Genomic DNA, 20,914 nt, shown 5'->3' with positions numbered 1-20,914 from the left:
TGTAAGATTTTTGGAGACTCTTGGAAACTGGGGTGCTGATTATTTTGGTGTGCTAATGAGATGGTTATGTCAGGGGACATGGTGGGACCATTTTTTGGTTGGAGTAAGCCATGAGATTGGAGGGTGGGGATGCTCAACTCTGTACCTGGTCCTCTGGTCATTTGGTCTCCAAAGGCTACTGTTCCACAGTGAACTGTCTGAAAACATCAATGTTCTGGGAGGGTGGTTGTTAGAGAAGTTAGGGAAACAGTGCCGTTCTTTCTCACATCCTTGGCTGGGCATCTCCTCAATGGAACCTTCTGTGACAAAGTGATAAGGTAAGTTCAGTGTCTTCCTGAGATTTATGAGCTGTTCTAGAAGATTATCCATGTGAGGAGAAGTTGTGGGAGACTCCTGACTTTACAGCTGGTCATCAGATGAGTGAGGGACCTAACCTTGCACCTCATGACTGAAGCAGGAAAGTCTTGTGGGCCTGAGCCCTTAGTAATGTAACCCCAGGTACTACCAAAACTGAACCAAGTCATGGGGCGCCATAATGGTATTCAGAGAACCAGAGGATTGGTTTTGTTGTAGAAAATGACGCACAATTAGTGTTATACATGTGAGTAGAAATGTGCTGTGAAAGTAGCCATATTTATATACATCAAAATCAGGTTAAAGACTGAGGTCCCAGTACCACAATTCATTATTTGTCTGAGTGGAAACCATTAGGGATTGGAGGTAAGTGAGGCAAAGGCTAGAAATAGCGGGTTTCTGATGACCCTGTCTGTCAGTTAAGATACCCACTAAGATTCTGTCTACTTCTAGCAATCTAGTATTTAGTGACTGAGTTAGAATGAGGAGTATTAAGAGTATTGTGCATGCTCTCTCTCTCTCTCTCTCTCTCTCTCAACCTATTATAATCTTTCCACCTGAGTTTCAGATTGACCTGTGTGAAACAGCACCTGATCCACACACCTCCAATACCTAGTTGTTTAGGCATTATGCAGAGTGACATCAGTAATCTCTAAACAGATAAGCTTTAAATTGTGGCTATAAAATAAATCTTTAAAACCAGAGGAGACTCATCACTATGCTCTCAGGAAACATTTGTACATGTAATTTTAATAATAAATAGAAATTAATTATAGTATTTTAATTCTGTACAACAGAAAATTTTTTTTCAGAAAACAAATTTTAATTGAAGCCTGACAATATTAGCTGAATTTTTTATCAGTAAGGAATTTCCTAAGGAAATGTGTAAACTAGACATCCTATTATTTGATGCAGTATTTACGTTGGTTTGACTAATTTTGTCTGTCTACAATTAGTAATTTTCTAAGCGACTGAGTATATTTATTTAGTCATATAGTCTAACAACTAAATTCATCTCCTTGGGTTGAACAAATGGTTCAAATTTTTGGTGAGCTGATTATAAATCTATGTGTAATTGTGATTTACTTGTGATAGATAGAAAAGAATATGAAATGGTGAAATCCCATTACTGTTTTTTATTTCCCCATTCACCTCCTTATGTGATAACTTAGCACATCTCAAGGAGGGTGCTTAGATCAAAAGCAGGTTGAAGAGTGCCAGGATTCCACATCTGTCCAGATGGGAAACCATGGAGGATTTGGTGGAGAAGAGCTTAGACTTCTGATGCAACCTGGTGTAAATGGTTAGCTCACAGTCACCAGTCAGAGTGACAGTTGAGAGACATCAGATCAGACTGTCATGCCCTGTGTTTAACGGAGTGTGGCAAGGACTTTGACACAAGCCATTACCCACTCTTTACTTACTCAAAGCAGAAACCTACTGGAAAATTGGGTGAAATTACCCATACTTTAAGAGCTTTGAGAAGATTGCATTATGATCAAAAAATTTAAAACACACCCCTTTGAACACATAGGTATTAAAAGCCATTGAGTTCTTCTGTTCCAGCATTTTTAACTATCATGTTTTACAAATTTGTTTCCATCGGCAGAGTATGAAGTAACACTGCACAGTTGCTGGAGAATTTCATACCAACCGTCAGATCTCCGACTCCTCTGTAGCTGTACTGTTTGGAAGGGTGCTGATAGCTCAGAAACTAGGCTAATTTTCACACTCTTCATGTCTCGACAGTCCTGTTTTATTTCCAAGTTCCCCATGCTTGTTCTTAATTTGGGTTTCTTGGACAGAATTACATAGTCAGCCAAACATGCACTTTCCCGTGTTGTAGGCTAATTGAAAAGAACCTTTTCAAATAGGATACAAGAGAAATCAGAAACCCGGTGAGCTGTTTGGGTGCTATTTTACGTTTTAATCAGTTGTTAACATTATATGGGAATGTGCTTTGCCTGTGGCCATTGGAGCAATTGAAAATAAACTAGAACTATGGTTAAAATTGCTTTTTCACACCCTGCAAAGTTGTCACGAACAACTGAAATGGGGAAAAAAATGCCAACCAGTATTAATATGGCATTATAAGAGGAAATACAAAAATTTAAATAAACATATTATGAAATCCCCCCCTTTTTTTGTGGTAGCATGGGGGATTGAACATGGGCCTTGCATATAATAAGCACATGGTCTCCCACTGAGTTAGGTCCCGAGCCTACTTTCTACATTTTACTTTGAGAGAAGGTCTCACTCAGTTGTTCTTTTTTGGCCTTGAATTCATTAGCTAGCCCACCCAGGCAAGCCATGAACTCATGAGTCTCCTGTCTCAGCCTTCCCAGGAGCTCAGATTTCAGTTCTGTATTCAGATTGGACTGTAAAACCCTTTTAGCTGAAAAAAAAAATGAGCAGGTTTTCTGATGTTTTATGTATAGTTGCATTACCACTTGTAATAACAAATTTTGATAAGGCTTTTCTATTTTTCTAAGTATTTAAACCTTAATGTATATTTTGTATATCTATGTATGTGCCTATGTGTATGCATGTTGATGTGTGCAGGTACATATAAGTGTAGATGTGCATGTACACATGTGTGGAAATCAGAGATCAGTCTTGAATGTTGTTCCTCAGGATGATGATCCACCTTGTGTTTTTGACTATGGTTTCTCACTAGGATCTAAGACTCTCTTGTTAGATTAGCCTGGCTGGCCAGCACTGCCTAGGGATTTTTCTGTCTCTGCCTCTCTAGTGCTGTGTTGTAGAATATTATTTTAAGGTGTGTTGCTTTTGTTTATGTTGCATTTGTTTAACTCTGTGAAGCTGTGTTACTGTGCCTGTCTAAAACACCTAATGGTCTAATAAAGAGCTGAATGGCCAAGAGTGAGGCAGGAGAAAGGATAGGTGGGGCTGGCATGCAGAGAGGATATAAAGAAGGAGAAATCTGGAAGGAGAGATCTAGAAGGAGCCAGAGAAGAAGGAGGACATCAGGGACCAGCCACCCAGCTATTCAGCAAGCCACAGAGTAAAAGTAAGATTTACAGAAGTAAGAGAATGGGAAAAGCTCAGAGGCAAAAAGTAGACAGGATAATTTAAAGTTAAGGACAGCTGGCAAGAAACAAGCCAAGGTAAGGCCAGGCATTTATAAGTAAGAATAAGCCTCCATGGGTGATTTATTTGGGAACCGGGTGGTGGGTCTCCTAAAAGAGCAAAAGCATCCAACAATAGTTTTGGGGTTATGAATGCCCACCATCACCACAGGCTTCTTACATGGATGCTAAGCATTGAGCTCAGGCCCCACACTTGCGTTGCAAACACTTTACAGAATTAACTGTGCCCCTGGCCCCCAACTGGCACATGTTTTCTATTTGCTTTAAATTATTTCCTTAGAAGAATTAAAAAAAAAAAAAGAATGCATTGGTAAATAGTGCCCTGCTCATCCTCTAAAATCTGCCCACAAATCCTTCCTCTCTCTTTCTGTCTCAGGACAGACCTTTGAGTCCCCGCCCCCCACTCCCCTCACCCCTTTGTTGAGTCTGGCACACATTGTAAGACAAATAATTCTTTTTCATCATGCATTCTGGATGCATCAAGACATTGCTTGAGGTTAATCATATCAGTCAAATATCCAATGTGAGAAAAATTCCACTGGAAAGTCCCTCAAGAGTCTGCAATGACATTGGAGCAATTGCAGGTCTGGGACAGCAGTTTCCATGGTAGACTGCCCCTTTGTGGTATTCTCTACACACTATTGGGCCTTGTAAAGTTAAAGCCAGCAGAGAACCTGTACATTGAATTAGTTATGGGCATTCTATTTATTGGTCAGATATTCATCAAAGGATCCTATTTCCAGCTTAGAGCTTTTCTGGAGAGACCGTGTCTAAACACAGCATACACAATTCTGAAGCGTACTGGTTAAAAAGGAAACTGTAGCTCAGTGGGAAGTAGAATTTGAAAGGCCCTTAGGTCTCATTTCAGCCATATATTCTGCTTCTAAAATTACAGTAATAACAAAGTCCCTCAGACAATGCCACCTAATGAGCCTGCAAATGCTCATTAAAGCCATATTGTGATTCTATTATCAAGCCAGTAGATTGAAAATTGACCATCTCTGACTCTCCATATTTTAGAAGCCTGAATCTGAGCAAATGAGAAGACAGCTAATTGATATATGACTTATACTGTCAACAAGGTACAGTTTTCATACAAAACAACTCAATAGATGTCTAATGGACTTTTTTTTTTTAGTGATGAAGTAAACAATTTTGTTCTTTTAGCGTATTAATGGCCTTTATATAGAATTTGTGCAATTGTTAGGGACAACAGGATAGACATGAAGACAGAGACAACTTGAGAGGTAGAAATTAGATAAAATAGGAGGGAGAATGAGAGACTTTGCGTTAAAACTGTGTTTGCTGGGAACGCGCTGATTCATGCCTGCTGTATCTCACATTCCTATCTTAGCCAGAGCCTGGGAAAACACCCTCTCCTCTTAGGTCTGCTGCCCGGCGCCACCTTTAGTTTTGGTTCTTGATTAGTGTTGAAATGATAATGTGGGAACTACATTTTTCACTCTAGAAGTAATATTTGTATTATTTTCCAATTACAAAAGTCGTACATACCAGGAATTCAACCAATTAGAAATGAAGTCAAGCAAGCCTGTGAAAGGCAATTGTTGCCCAACACAGAGGGTTTGATCTTATGACGGTTCATGTCTGCTTTTTTATGTGACACTGCCTGTGAGTTACTAGAACAGTAGTCACGGGGCAGAGAGGGACTCCAGTGTAGGAGGCCATATCCTGTTTCCTCACCGTTCTTACCAAGGCAACAGCAGTGTTGCTGATCCTTTAGAAATGTCAGGCCTGACTGGGAGAGGAAGCCGCAGCCATCTTCCCATAGATGGGTAGCTGTGGGAGCAGACCCACCTGTCGGTCTTCCTCCAGTGATCTCACAGTGGTATGTGGTGCAGGCATCATGAACTTCCATGAGGGCTTGTCAGCAGAGGAAGCCATGCCACATGGTGGGAGTGGTGATCCTGGGGTTTGCATGGCAAGTTCTCATGAGCCTTCCTATGAAGAAGGAACGTTCTTCCCCAAGGCACCCAGAAGGCCATTTCTTTCTTCCCTTTTCTCATTTTCTTCGTTCTTTGCTCATTCAATACATCCTGACTGCAGCCTCCCCTCCCCCCAGCTTCCCTGTCTTCTAGACTCACTGCTCCTCTGTGTCCCTGCAGAAAAGAGCAGGCCTTCCAGTGAGATCAACTGAACACAGCATAACAAAATACAATCAAACTGTATGAAGGCTTTGATGAAAATTCATGCAGTTGGCTTAGATCACTTTTCCTTTGTGAGGGGATCACATTTTCCCCAAAACAAAGTGTGGGAACTTTGGGGACAAAAATCCCCATTTTATCTCAATAAATATCCCCCAATAGCCCTAAGAATCATGTCACTACTCTTCTCTGCTCACTTCCCCTGCGAGGAAACTCATATTTCAGTCTTTAACAAGTTAGGGAGACCTGAAACCCAAATCACTGAAAGCATCTCCCCACTTTCCACATCTCCTCATTTTTTTTTTTTCTGGTGGTATTGGCTGTTGAGAAGAAAGAGAAAGATGAATGAAAGACAGACAGGAATCTCTTGTTTGAGAAAAGACTTAGGCATTTAGATAGGGCATTTTACAAAACCATATAGTTAACATAATAAAGTAGAAAGGCACAATGGTACACAAGGAAAAGAAAAGTTTGGACAATCAAGTGCTTCTGGACATAATGATGTCAGAACACAAGAATGCATGCTAGAGATTCTGTGTATTTGCTTGGAGCATGCCACGAGTTTTGCTGCTCTAAAGATATTAAGATTTTACAGCAAGAGAGTTGTGTGGTCAGTCAGGAGATGCACCGCACATACATTTAAATAGTAGCTTGATATGAAAAGGTTGGGGGGGGGGGGTGTCTCACGTGAACACACACTGGGCAGACACCTCATCCTTGACCACATAAAATGACCACAAATGTAACCCCTTTCTGAAAAGATTACTGATAACAGGGTGACCACATCTTCAGCATAGGGCCTCTTAGAAAAGACAGACAATGCCACCAACACAACAGACACAATTTGGGACCTCCCTTGACCAACTCTGAGCTGTGTCCTCTCCTTCATAGAGGAGGTCATCACTGACCCCTTCTCCTTGTTGGCTTAGGAGTCCTCATGGAGCCCATGCCCTTGCACTTGCATCAATCATACTGCCTTGCCTCCATCTCCTGAGTGCTGGAGTTACAGGCATGCCGGGTACCCAGCTTACACAGGAGACACTTAAAGAAGCATGGCTGTGAAGGCCAGGATACAGCCTGTGTGTAGTCAGGCCTCTTCCCTCTCCTCCCTTCTCCTTCTCTGTATACTGTGCAATGCCTTCTGAAAACAGAGTTCCAGGGTCACTCTTAAGCAGACTGACCTTCATGGTCATTGTTTCATACATAGCAATCTTGGCTTTTCAAAGTCCATCCCCACCTTATCTTCTACGATAGCACACCTGGCGTACTCTCTTGTCTCTGATTATTTCTTCAGTCACTCCCCTTTGCTCCTTGCTTTCTTATGGTGATGTTCAACACACAAACTCAGGATGGTTTGATGAATATAACCCCTGACTAGGTGTAGAGCCACTGAGTTTGGCTCTTGGCCGTGTCACTGTGGACATCATCTGTCTCTCAGTTCTTTTCCAGTTATCAGCAGGTGGGGAAGATGTATGCATGTTGTATGCTTGTAAGTAATGGGCACATTAATGTACAAGAAACTCAGAGAGCTCCGTGTACTGTTGCCCAAGGACAAAGGCAGCAAACACATTGCCATTTACTTCCAGGTTGGAGGTGAAATCACACCCTCTATTGGTTCCTATTAGCCCTGTGCTGAAGTCCCTGACTACCTTGCCTTGGCCTGAACTGATAAGTGGACTTCTCCCTTACCATAGACTCAGTCCATCCAAAATCCATGCATTGTTTTCTCCCTTTATCTTAGTTCTCAAGCTGGATCCTGAGAGTAGGTTTTTTTTTTTTTTTTTTAACTCTTTCTCTTCTTCACAAGGAGTTAGTCATCAAATCCCTCTCCCTGCTCCCACCCCACCTCTTTTCTCTCTCTAATCCTGGCTATTATTGTTTTTACACTGGCATCTAGGTATCTGGGCTCATGAAGATTGTAGTTCTAGGTGCTGATATCTGGTATTGCCTTGTTGGGTGGGTGTTTTGTTCCCTAGTTTGCCCTACAGATTGCCCTCTCTGGTTCTCAGGAGGATGTGGTGGCTGTGTGTTGCCTGTTAGTATTTCTTCCAGGATCCAACCATGTATGGTCACAGGGTTTCCCAGTATATTGATACTTAGGAACGGGGATGAGCTAGGAGGGAAAGCTGAGGGGACCCACAAGTGGGGAGCAAGGTATTCTACCAGGATCTGCTTAGTTCCTGGGGAATGGGGCAGAGAGTGAGGAGAGGCCACAGCAGATCTGCTACAGAGATGGGGGTGAGTCTGGGGGATTGGAGATGTAGGAGAGGAGGGCAAGTGAGGATCTGAAGCTCATCTACTTGCTTCTCTGGCAGGCTTAGCTGGTGAATTTCCACAAAATGCCTGCTGGAGTTGGGGGCTGGGATAACAGAATGAATAGGGAGGGAGGTTGAAGGGGAAGATCTGTATGAGCCCCTGGAGATGGGGTTGGAGAGGAGAGACCACAACATGTGGTCTGCTATAGAGTTGTGGTGACACTGGGGGGATTGGGTTTAGACGAGAGAAAGGACAGGTGTAGATCCTGTTAGGTTACCTGCTTCCCTGGCCAGGTTGGCCTGCATGGAACTCAGGGGATACAGGCTGGAGTTGGAGGCTGAGATGAGGGATGAATGGGAGGAAGGCTGGAGGAGATCTGTGTGATCCACTGGACACCATGTGGTCTGGGCCATGGGAGGCTGCAGCAGATGCACTGAGCACTGGGCATGAGAATGGGGGGATGGATGTGGAGGAGAGAGGAAGAAGTAAAAACCTGTGGTTAGCCTATCTGCTCCCCTGGCTGGAGCATTCCCAGGGACTGCCTGCTGGTGTTGGGGTTTGAGATAATGGGATGTGAGTAAGGGAAAGAAGGTTGGATGAGACTATCTGTGAGGTCCATTGGAGATGGCTGTCAGAAGGGAAGTGGAGTCTGTAGTAGGTGTTCTGCTAGAGAGCTGGGGATGAGACGATTGGAGGAGAGGAGGGAGAGATGACAATCTGCAGGTGAGCTATCTGCTCCCCTGGTTCCCCAAAGCCTGTCATTTTCATTGACCATCTCTCCTGCCTCCACCTTCCTCTGTTCCATCCCTCATCCCCTCCTGAGCAAACACAGCTGCCTTGTCATACCTGGATTGCCCCTCTGTTCCCTACTTAGCTCCTGGCCTCCACTCACACTCCTCTGCCCTCTACCCTCCGAGACGCTACTGCAGGGGTTTGACCTGACTGGTGACCCCACTTCTTCAAGTCCCCAGGAGTCCTCAGGAGGAAGCTGAGCATCTTTAGCACAGCATGCCCACACCTTGACAGTCTCCATCCTCTGCAGAAGCCTCAGTTTTGGCCATGTCTTCTCTTATAATGAGCACTTGAACTACATATGGAATCTGTGTGTTCCAACCCTGGTGAGTTAATTCTGAAGTGTGTTTTCAATGGGAATATTTTTCACCGCCTGAGATAATAAACTCAGTTGCTTGTCCAGCCTTACATAGAACTGAATTGTTTAGTTTATTTTGCATTTTTAATTTTATAGAAGTAATTTCACTAGGAAAACTATTTTTTCAAGGTAATTCTTATATTTGATTCATTCTTTCTTATAGGACTAAATACATGATAAATTAAAAATTTCTAATCCAATTTTCCCTTTGTAAGTTATATGTTGTCACTTCTCCAGCTCTGGGACTTTTTACTTAGAAAAGTTTCGGAAAATTAAAATTTCAACATGTCTATTTTTATTTAAAATAATCTTTAATACAATGTTATTTTACTGTAAATTGGATGGAAAACAGGTTCTAGACATTTCCGTTTAATTCAAGGGTTCACAATGAACTTGAATCTCAGGTTTCCCAAGATTGTTCAGATCTTCTGAATGATCTAATGTGGCAACAATTTCTTTCTTCCTTTTCAGTTTTTCATTTCCACGCTGAGGGTGGGACCCAGGGACTCACCCTTGCTAAAGTAGTACTGAATGGCCAAGCCACCCATCCAGCCTGGACAATCTATTTCTTTAAAAAATATTTTTAATTTAAAAAACTTTACATGTATAATTTTATTTATGTATTTAAAATATTTTTGTTTTTAGTTTTATATGTATATGTATATGTGTGATGTGATGTGTGTGTGTGTGTGTGTGTGTGTGTGTGTGTGTGTCTGTGTGTGTGTGTCTGTGTGTACTTACATGCATGTGAATATAGGTGCCCAAGGAGCCCAGAGGTCTAGGATCATTCTACAGCTGAACAACAGACAGTTTTAAATCATCCAACATGAGTACTAGGAATCAAACTTTGGTCCTCTGTAAGAGCAGTAAACTCTCTTCACCACCAAAGTCTTTCTATGCCCTCATTTTCTGAGCAGAAACTTGATCAGATTGATTGATCGGCTGATTGTGTATATGTGTACCTTTGTGCCATAGCGTGCATGTGGAGATCCCAGGACAAGTGTTGGCTCTCTCTTACCACCTTGCGGGATCCTGGGATGGAACTCAGGTCATTAGCCTTGGCAGTAAGCAGCTTCCCTTGCTGGGCCATCTCACTGGTAATCTCTCTTCTATACCTGTAACCCATGTTATAGAAGAATGCAGAGTTAGCCACGAGGCTAACACCATGCCACCTACATACCTGACATGAAGCTTTGCTGGACTCCTTGAGTGCTGACTGTGGCCGGCCGTTGCTGTCCTCTTTACAGAATCCTCTCTGCACTGGACAGGACTGAGTGAATCAAGAACACTCAAGGTCCAGGTCAAGTACTCCTTCACAGAAATGCACCTTCATTTGCCAGCATTACTTTTCCTTCTCGGCCATAATAGGAAAAATTCTCAAAAAATCTTTCTAACTTGGTCACCTCAGTCATGCGCTCACTTTGGACCCACCGCTGTGACCTGGAGCATTGTAATAAGCCATTTGTGAGTCACACGCTCACCTCTGATGGGATGGGACGAAGGTAGGAACACCTGGGGTATGGGGAATTGGAGAAGCTCCTCCAAGGACAGTTCCTGTCTGAGAAAGGCAGAAAGGGACTAGAGATGACAGACAGGCCTTGAGCCTCAGCCTCACTCCCAAAGCAAGCAATGCATTCCTTTCCTCATGGCTACTAGAAGGCAGGGGTTCCTACGAACTGTTCTCCTCCATACCATCCTTTATCTGTTGCACAAAGATTCAGTGGTCAGTAATGTTTAGAAAGAGTGAATAAAACCAGCAAAGTTCTCAAGTTCATCATTTTGACTTAATTTACACCCAATTATGAAATCCTGCAAAAAATGAATCCACTTTGGAGATTGTTTCGCTGCAAATTCATCTGGTCTGTTTTTCATTTCAGACAATGGTAGGGGTAAAAACTAACCATGGAATGATTTGAGAAAGTAGAAGGAAAACATGAAAAATAAGAAAGCCTTAACCTGATCATTTTTGAGCCTCAGCGACAAGAAGAAAGATGTTGCTATGAGGAGACAGAAAATGAGTCATTTTTCTCCCGAGTTGTTCGAAATATCATGTACTGTGGGGACACAATCTTCTGGAGAGATAGTCTAGTAAAATGTAAAATTTAGGGGAATGAAAAGAGAGACGTTATCGGTAGGGTTGATAGAATGCCGAGATGATCGGCCATTTTAGACAGCGATAGTTCCACAAACACTGAAGTCAGCGCTGCACAGGAGGTGAAGCCTTGTACGGAAATCACAGATAAAGGAATAAACCTGCCACCGAGCAAGATTTACTACACTGCCAGGCAAGGAACTCAAAGGTCACCCCTGAATTAAGTTACCTTTGTATGACTTTCTGTTCTGGGTGTGAAAATACACAGACTGGTGAAACGCACGAAGGCAGACAGGGAGAGAGGCTCATTAATTCCAAAGTGGGAGGAGGTTTTGCTTTCTGTGAACGCCCTGGGGGAATTCTGTGGGTATGGTTTGGTTCCTGGAGCCAAATGGAGCATTAAAATAGAAGCCGGCTGTGGGAATTAAAGCGGGGACTAGACCTTCGGCCTGAAAATAGTCATTGCCTGAGCAGGCCATGTGACAGCCAGCCAGAAATCACATCTGTCACAGCATGTATGTTCTGTGATATGACATGGAGAGAGGAACTGGCAACCACGCCCACATGTGCTGGAGAGGGACCCGGATGAATGAGGGGCAACAAAGGTCTGGTGGCGCCACCCCAGGAGCGGGAGCAGGAGAAGCCAGTGTGGGTATATTACAAGGTTGCAGGTGGCCTGTGGCAGAGGACAGATACCTCACATCAAGGAGCATCTCATCAATCGTTAAAGTTGGAGATGTGATGTCGCAAACCTTCATTTTCACCTTCAAGTAGAAGTCATCTGTTTTTAGAAGCCGGTCTAGGGCTTAGGAGCCACCCTTCACCAACGGAGGGAATCTGAGGTGGTCTGTCACCGAGAGCAATCCTCGGCCCTTGTGTAACCCTGGTCTTCAGACTCAAAGCTGTGTGCACGACATTGGTGTGAAGAGTGGAGGTTTCAGCCTTTGGTAGCACCTTGTACAGACTTAAGTCCTGACCTGGCTCCATTTACAGCAGGTGGCAAAGCCCAAGTCTGCAGAATTTCTCACTTTTCTTACCCGTGGATGCGCTATCCTGGGACGGCTTTGGCTGTACCTAGTGGTTCAGCGCATGCCCAGTCCTGCTGGGAAGCAAGAGGCCACGGATCTTGTGATCCATATCTGGAGGGCAGCCCAGGAGACCTGTGAAAGGATGCTGTTCTTTTAAGTGGATATTATGTAGTTAGCTAAGTGTCTACATGGGGTACTCTGTCTGTGGATGTAGAGCTTGGCCATGTGCACTTGTTTGCAGTAGAAGTGTGACCCACGGAAGAAGGCAGGCCCTCTGACTTCAGTCTCTGCCGGGCCACACCAGTGGTTACAGACAGGGCTGGCAGTCCCCTGCAGGCTCTGCGTCCTGTCTCTTCCTATTTGGGCTGTCTCAGTGACTTCGCTGCTTCCTGGCTCCTCCTGCTCCAATGCTCAGAGGATTTTGTCTCTCACTTGCAGAATTCTCCCTGTGATTACACTTTCCCTTTCCAAGACGGCCTGTTTGCGCCACAGAGCAAGGCTTTGAGGCTGCAGATGCATCCTCTCCTGACAGTTGGTCTGTGTGGTGTCTGTGTGCGCGCGCGTGCCTACAGAACTTGATGAAAGCACAGGCACCCGCCATCTTTCAACATCAAGTCCACTGTACGTCCATGCTAGGCAATATTTTGAGTGGATCACTCTAGACTTTTTCTTTCACATACATATGCAAAAACATGTAGATGAGTATGAATGCTCATTTACTTTAAAAATAAAGCCACACGCGAGGATATGTTCTATGGCTTGCTTTTTTCCCCCTACTTCAAAACGGCCCATAGCTGTCATTTCATGCCAGTAATGAATATCCACCTGATAATTTTAAGTCCTCACAGAGATGATGGATCCTTATTTACTAGACATGCGGGTTAATTTTTGTCAGCTAGACACAGTCTAGAGTTCCCGGGGAGGAGGGAACCTCAGCTGAGGAATGGCTTCTATGAGACTGGTCTGTGGGCAGCTCTGTGGCATTTTCTAGATTAATGCTTGTGGTGGGAGGACCCAGTCCACCGTGGGGAGTGCTCCCTCTGGGCAGGCGGTCCTGGGGTGATACAAAAGGTTGCTGAGCAAGACAGGGAGAGCATCAGTAAGCAGTGTTCCTCTGCAGTTTCTGTTCAGTTCCTGCCTCCAGGCTCCCGTCTTGGCTTCCCTCAGTGATGGACAATAGCCTTTAAGCTGAATGAACACTTTCTTCCCCAAGCTGGTTTTGGTTGACAAAAGGATGAATGAATTAGATTTTAAACATCCCCACAAGCCACTTTTCCATAAAAGTTTATCCCAGTTAGACTCTCACCATGAGCTGACAAAGGTATTGACTTTCTCAAGCACCCACTGAAGTAGGCAAGTCGGTCATGTTAACCTTTATCAGTCAGTCTGGAGATGGAAGTTGTGTTGCTGGTTTAGTGGGGTTCTCTCTGACAGCTTTCCATCTGAATTGCCTTTCCACATCCCATGTCTGTATTTGCATTTTCCTCTCCTGTCACTGGCTTGCAATGGCTCTCTGCTTATTGTGCGTTTGATTCTTTCTGACATGGATCTATATCTGTTTGCTTGGATATGTGTGTGCAGATATGAGTCTGTTTATGTATATGCCTATCGCTCTATCCAACCATCTTCTACTGGGTAAAAAATTACCTTAAACCTTCGATGACAACATGTACGGTCTGAGAGTAACTACCCACGTGAGGTGCTTGCTCGGTATTTTTCATAGAGTGGTAGTCAGGAGTTAACACAGCAGCCATCTGAAGGCTTCCCAGAGCCATGTGAAGGTTGGCTTCCACCCCTAGTCATCCCTACTGCCCTTCCTTTGATGCTCTGCAGATGCTCACTAGGACTGGGGCATTTTCACATGACCTCTCTGTTAGGTTTGGGCTTTTATGAAGTGGCAACTGTTCATTAGGAATGAATGTTTCAGGGACAGGGATGTAGAAGCTGTCTGTCTCCTAGGCATGGGGAGTGCCTCAATAAAGCGCCTGCCAAGCAAGCATGGTACCTGAGCTTGGATCCCCAAAGCTCATATAAAACCCAGGGTACTGTAGTGTGTGGCTCAGCCCAGCACTGGGAAGGGGTGGTGCCAGGAGAGGGAGGCTGATGCCTGATGCCCATTGGCCAGCCAAACCATCAGAATTGATAAAGTTCAGGTTCATTGACAGACTGTGTATCAAAAACTCAAGGTAGAAAGGACTCAAGGAAAGACACGCAGTATCTACCTATGTCAACACACGTATGTACATGACTAGAGTAACACATACTGAATACATAATACAACACACAAGGCAATAACACAGTAACCACCACCACCCCTCAAATGGCAGAGAATCATGTCTGCTATCTCTGGCTTTTCTAAGCAGCAGATATGGTGAAGGAGACATTAAAAATATTTTTTATAAGTTTGGCCCTCTTTAATCTACTTCAATTCAGCCTCTCACCATATATCATTTACAGCTTCCCACATGCAAAATTAATTTGCTTATCTTCTGTCACCTCTCACCTCCTCCAGAAAGTTTCATGTCACAATGACTTCAAGTTCATATTCAGTGTTCAAAGGTTTGCTGATGAAATCAGCTCTAGGTGTGAATGAAACCCCATGTGAGTGTATGTGGTCTCTGTGTGAATACCTGTCAAACAGAGGCAAGTTACACACACACACACACACACACACACACACACACACAGGTATGACAGAGACAGACAGACAGAGACAAAGACAGAGAGAGACAGAGTGGCATACACACCATATGTTATCGAGCAGGCATAAACAAAGCACAAATAACATCCCTATTCAATATGAGAAAAGTAGGAGACACATGGCAATCCCTGGTCCTCAGCAATTATGAGACCCATCTGGGCACATATTGCCAGTTTTTAAAAATTATTTTTCGCCCTGGTGCTGGTTCTCCATAGGCCTTGGCTTTTCTCCATGGTTTCTTAATTCCTCCTTCAGTTCATCTTTCTCTTTACCTAAAACATTGATGGTTAGCATCGTACTACTTCCTCGGCTTCCTCACAGCCTGCTGTAGTTGGAGGAGTACACCACACCCTCCAGATCTCTTATTATTCTTGACCTTTTCAGCTCTAGAACATGTAATTCTTTTAAGGATGTCATAGGTCCTTGCTTATCAATTAGGGCTTATTAGGTAAAAAGCATGTTCCTTCTTACAAATACAGATTTTTCAATTGAGCCAAGAGCCAGGGAACTGTGGAAGAGTCTGGAGGTTCTGAGACATGCACTGCAGAGTTTTTGTGATACCTTCTCTTCACTAGGGAATGACCTTAGGACTCCAGGAGGAAAGGGTGCATATGTTAAAAACATGGTATATGAAAACCATAAAGGACAAAGGACACAGAAGAGACTCAAGGCTCTCTGATGAGGAACAGTTGTCCATCCTGAGGGCTCATCACCCACCAGCACAGGGTATTCTTAGAGTCGCCCCCTCGGAGCTGATGAGGCTGAGAGACAATTTAATCTTCTATTCCAGTCAGTGTTGCATTCAGCTTATTCTGAAATTCAGCTTAAAACTAAGCAAGTCCGTCGTTTGCCCTTCTCATTAGCTTCTTTGCGCTCTAGTGTTTGCGCACACACAAAAGGTAAACACCAAACTGCTGGTTCATCCATTCTGACTAGCAATGCCTTCGGTCTAAACCTCCAGTGTGTCAGGTGCAGATTTCATTTTGTCACAGCCACTGGGTCAGTTTGTTTAGCTTTCCACGTCTGTTTGACCTAGGCTACCATTTCTCCTGTCTCTAATGAGTCCTCTCCATCCAAAGCCCCTGAAACAGTCTCCCTGAAACTCTACCCTCTATTTGCTAGTCACAAAGCCAAGGTGATATTTTGATAGTTTGTGACGGAGGCCAACTCTATTTATCTTTTCTCGTTAAAATAAATCTTTCTGTGGTTCCAGGCTACAAGTTATTTCCCTTTAGGATTCAGTGTGCTCTACAGGCTTATGGGTGGTTCCTACATAGGCTGAGTGAGGGCAATGGCCAGACTTGGAGTTACCTGAAGTCTTGACTGGGTTACCTTGCTGGGTGACTGACTGGCTGTTGTTGCCGGTTATTGGCTAGACACTTCGTTAGGATTGCTGGCTGAAATACCAACCACTGGTTTCTGTGTGCGGTTCGGGTTTTCACACAGAATACTGGCTTATTTCCAATGGCAGCCGTTCAAAGACTCAGGAAGTGGAAGTTCACATTCTTTCAGGGCTTAGACCCTCTGCCCCCCAAGAGTGGCTTGACACATTCCAGAGTATTCCTTTTCAAACTAATCATAGAAGCCACCTAGATTCAAAGAGAGAGAGAGAGAGAAAGGCAAACAAGTGTGGTCATCCTTAATCTACCACATATATTATTAATACCTTTATTTCAAGGAAACCGCCTGACAGCTTCCAGAAGGCATATTCATAAGGTATACACTGATAACTTCCTAGTCAGAGTTAAGCATTAAAGCAAGAATTACTTATTTAAAATCTAAAAATGGGAATTTGGTTAAAATGTTTATATTAAAGTACATTTTCACGAAAGATTCTTTTCCCAGACATGGCCTGGGAGAGTGAGATCCCTGCATGGGCTGCACTGACTAGCTGTGCCTTCTGCCCCTGACTCTGCACTTACCTGAGTTCCCTTTGGAAGGAGGAAGAGCCTGCCAGACAGCATGGTGTTTGGGTGACCTTTTTAATTTTATCCCTCCACCTCATATCATTTCAGTTCCCCAGACTACACTATTCATATCAACAGCCACAGTGAAAAGGTCAAGAAGTCCTTGTAGGCCATCTTCTCTCAGTATGGCCAGATTCTGGATGTCTTGCTGTTCAGGCACCTGAAGATGAGGGGCCCGACCTCTGTCACCATCTTTGAAGAGGTCAGTCTCACCTCCAGTCCTTGGCGTTCCATATGGGGTTTCCTTTCTCCAAGAAGCCCTTCTCATTTGGTAACTGAGACTACCTCAGACACCATTGCCAAGACACAGGGCACCTTTGCAGAGCTGGAGCACAATCGGGAGAAGGGGGCACTCAAGAGCCAGGAGACACCAGCTAGTATAAAGGCTAGGCCAGGTGTGGTGGCTGCTCCTGGAGTGGCCCAGCCTGTACTGGACATTCTGCAGATGATTCTCTAACCTCCATCATACCCCATATGTAGGACCAGCTTCCCTGTGTGCTGCCCTCTGGCATTATCCCCATTTGCAGGCCCCACTCCATGCCAGATCTCCCAGGGTCACTCCCCACAGCAGCTCACTCTGATCCAGGTGCTACCTGCTCAGTCTCTCTCTGAGAATCCACCCAGTGACATCTTGCTTCTCACTAACCCACTAGAAACCCACAAGCCCATGCTGTCCATCTTTTCAGTCAATTCTCTGGCTTCAAGAAGGTAAGCATCTCTCAAGAAGGTGTGCATCTGGGCTCAGGGCAGCATGATAATTCCTTAGTGGAGTTTGCCAAGGTTCAGGCTATAGAAGTACAATGCCTATAAGGCTTTATGATCACCCAGAACAATGCTGCCAGGATTCCCTTTGCCAAGAAGCAGCACCTTCCCTACCTGGAGTGCCCCAGGCTTCATTCTCCTTTGGTTCCTGCCTCTCTTGGTGGCCTTCTCAGAATCATGTGCAGAGGTGTGGTTACTACACAGACTTGGATCTGGAGTCTGACCCCATACATTGCACTTGGCTCTTTAAACATAGCTATGAAAGAAGAGGGCAGGTCAGCGACCTCTCACTGCCGGTAAAGATGCTTGTTGCCAAGACTGATGACCCAAGTTCCATCCCTGGGACCCACCTGATGATAAGAATTGACTCCTACAAGGTGTCCTCTGACCTCCAGATACATGGTATGGTACATGTGCCCACACACATTCAAAACATAATTTAGAGATGAAGAAAGGAGTGAAAGTGACCCATGATCTCTGGCACCTCCTGTACTAACAGCACACCTCTTCTGATTTGTGTGACTACCAGGCCACAGAGCAAGCTGGCCCCTTCTGTATTTCTTTGACCTGCTGTATATCTTTCTATGCCAGTAAAAGTCTATTTGTATCCCTATAAACATAAACACAGTAACATCATCATTTTGAGACCCTGTGATTTTTTTTTATATATCACAACAATTTGCAACGTTTCACGTGAGTGCCTTTCATCTCGCGCTCTGTGTTCTCTGCTGGGTCCTTCAGCTCAGCACAGTGGACACATTTTATTTAACCTCATCTCTTCCTTGAGTCCTGAGGCCAGCGTCTGACACATAATGGAATCTCAACATGTCCTGTTGAGTGAATGAGCAGATGAATGAGTGACTCCATCAATCAACACTCCCCTCACCTCCACTGTTTTTTCTTTCTGAGAACACAGACACTCCTGGGCCTTTGGAACAACCATACATTCTCTGTGGTTAGCTGTCCATCTGGAAGCTGTGTGTAATAAATGCCACATCACAGGAAGTTTAAAAGGATGAAAGAGATAGTATTTATAAAATACTTAACTTCTTTAGAAGGACAATCCTCGCCAAGTCCACTGAGTGTACTGTTATCACGGATTCTGCCCAGCCCCATTAATCACATGTGATTCCCTGGCTTGCGTTTTCTCTGAACAGCTGTGCATCTGAACAGTTGTTCCCTGAAAGCGTTTCCTGGAAGCTGAGTGGAGTGCTAGCCTCTGTGAGTGTCACACGTTTTCCAGAATTGCAGGATGTTCTACACTAATTAAAAAGGTGATTTTCCCCCTAATTCTCTCAGTCAGAGGTTGGAAGTTATTATTACCCTAATTTTGCCACTAGGAAACTGACACAGAGAGATACTCATTCAGCATTAGAGCAAAGATAATAGTCAGGACTTGGATTTCAATCCTCTGATTCTCTGTCTACTTGTACCTTTACCTTAAAATGCACTGGTCTTTTCAAGTCTGTGGAAAAAAGAAACAAAATTTCCTTAAAATGATACTGAGTTTTGCCAGGCAGTGGTGGTGCATGCCTGTAATCCCAGCACTGGGGAGGCAGAGCCAGGCGGATCTCTGTGAGTTCGAGGCCAACCTGGTCTACACAGCTAGTCCAGGACAGGCTCCAAAGCCATAGAGAAACCCTGTCTCGAAAAACAAAAACAAAAAACAAAAACAAAAAAAGTGATATTGAGTTTTAAGAATTAAAATATTGGCTACAAGGTGTCCTGGTCAGAATGCTCATTGGTGAAATTCCTTGATTGCAATTACTTTAGAGAAAGCACTCATGTTGAAGGCAGTTCTTCCCTCCCTTTAGGCTTTTAAAATTGGGCATAATCTCCAAACATGCAGGATGCTTGGGACTGCTGCCAGACCGATGGCACAGCCCAGCTGCTAACTTTAGAGTGCTCTTGTTACACTGGAAATGTGCTTGCTGTAGTTTTTACAGGGAAACAAATAGTCTATGCAGACCAGGTTGGGATAGAGTTTGGCTGATTTCTCTGTCTTTATACCAGTATTTACTGAACAGTGGACTTCTGAGAGGAACAAAGAAAGTGAGATACTGTCTCTCACAGAACTGCATTTCTTTGGGAACCATCAGAAGCAAATGGCAAAAATATGCATAGAAACGCTGTAAGATTCCCCCCAGGATTGTATACATGTAGGGGTATAGCATGTGTGATTTGGAAAAACAGAGAGAAGTGATGGATGGGAACAGTGAAGGATCATGAGGCAGGGGAGTGATGGAGAGGAGAGCTAGAGGGTCGTCTCTTTGAAGAGACACCTTTGAGCAGGGACCTGAGTCTGCGAGAAGAGTGTGCCAATAGAAACTCGTGACTAGCACACAGACTACAAGTCTGTTTCCCCTGCCTGAGAAACTGTTCTTTTTTTGTCTCATACGTCTTTCAAGCTTCAATTTTCATGATGTTGTTAGCCTTTCCCTTATTCTTGGTGTGTGTGTGTGTGTGTGTGTGTGTGTGTGTGTGTGTGTGTGTACATATACATGTGTACACTCACATGTTTATATGTGCATAGGTTTGTTGTAGAGACCAAAGTAAAGCCGTAGGTGTCTTAGATGCCATTCACCCTATGTTTTTGTTTTGTTTTGAGACAGTGTCTTTCACTTGCCTGGAACTCACCAAGTAGGCTAGACTGGCTAGCCAACTTCTACCTCCCCAACACTTGAGTCACTAGTGCACGATATCATGCCAGCATGAACGTGCACTCTGAGGATGGAACTCAAGGCTTCTTACTTGCACACAATGCACATAATGAGCTCTGCCTCCTTTGCCCTCTTGGTGTTCTCTGAACACACTCACTTCTGCCTCCACTGCTGTTTATTAGCTTGTGCAATGTGCAGAGACCCTGCAGGCTGCTTTGGGGTACTCACTCATCAAGGGAAGGACTCAGGGAATAACTCTTGAGGTTGTGGTGTCAACCCAAGAGCCCAACAGGTAGAAGATGCTTGGTCGTGTTGTCCTAAGAACATATGCTCTTGTAGATTCTAGAACTCTCTGGGAGATGTAGGAGAGCCTGACAGGCTTGGTACCATGGTGTTGAACCCCCATCCTGGCGGCACCTGTCCTCTTTCTTATCTTGTTTTAGTTGCCTTGTATTTGGCACTAAACAAAGAATAGGATGTAACAGACGACACCTTACCAAAACAATGATTTCTTCCTGAATCGTCACTGCTTTCTGGAACATGCTTTTGGCACCACTTGGGGACATTTCAATCCTGAGAGGCAGATAAGTCATATTTAATATTGTCAGGATGCATCCTTCTCCTTCTGGGTCTCTGACCCCTAAAAGAACACAGGAATTCACTGAGTCGTCT

Source organism: Onychomys torridus, chromosome 17 (assembly GCF_903995425.1).
Source record: "Onychomys torridus chromosome 17, mOncTor1.1, whole genome shotgun sequence".
In the NCBI taxonomy this organism is placed as follows: Eukaryota; Metazoa; Chordata; class Mammalia; order Rodentia; family Cricetidae; genus Onychomys; species Onychomys torridus.
Note: the sequence above shows the minus strand (reverse complement) of the source record.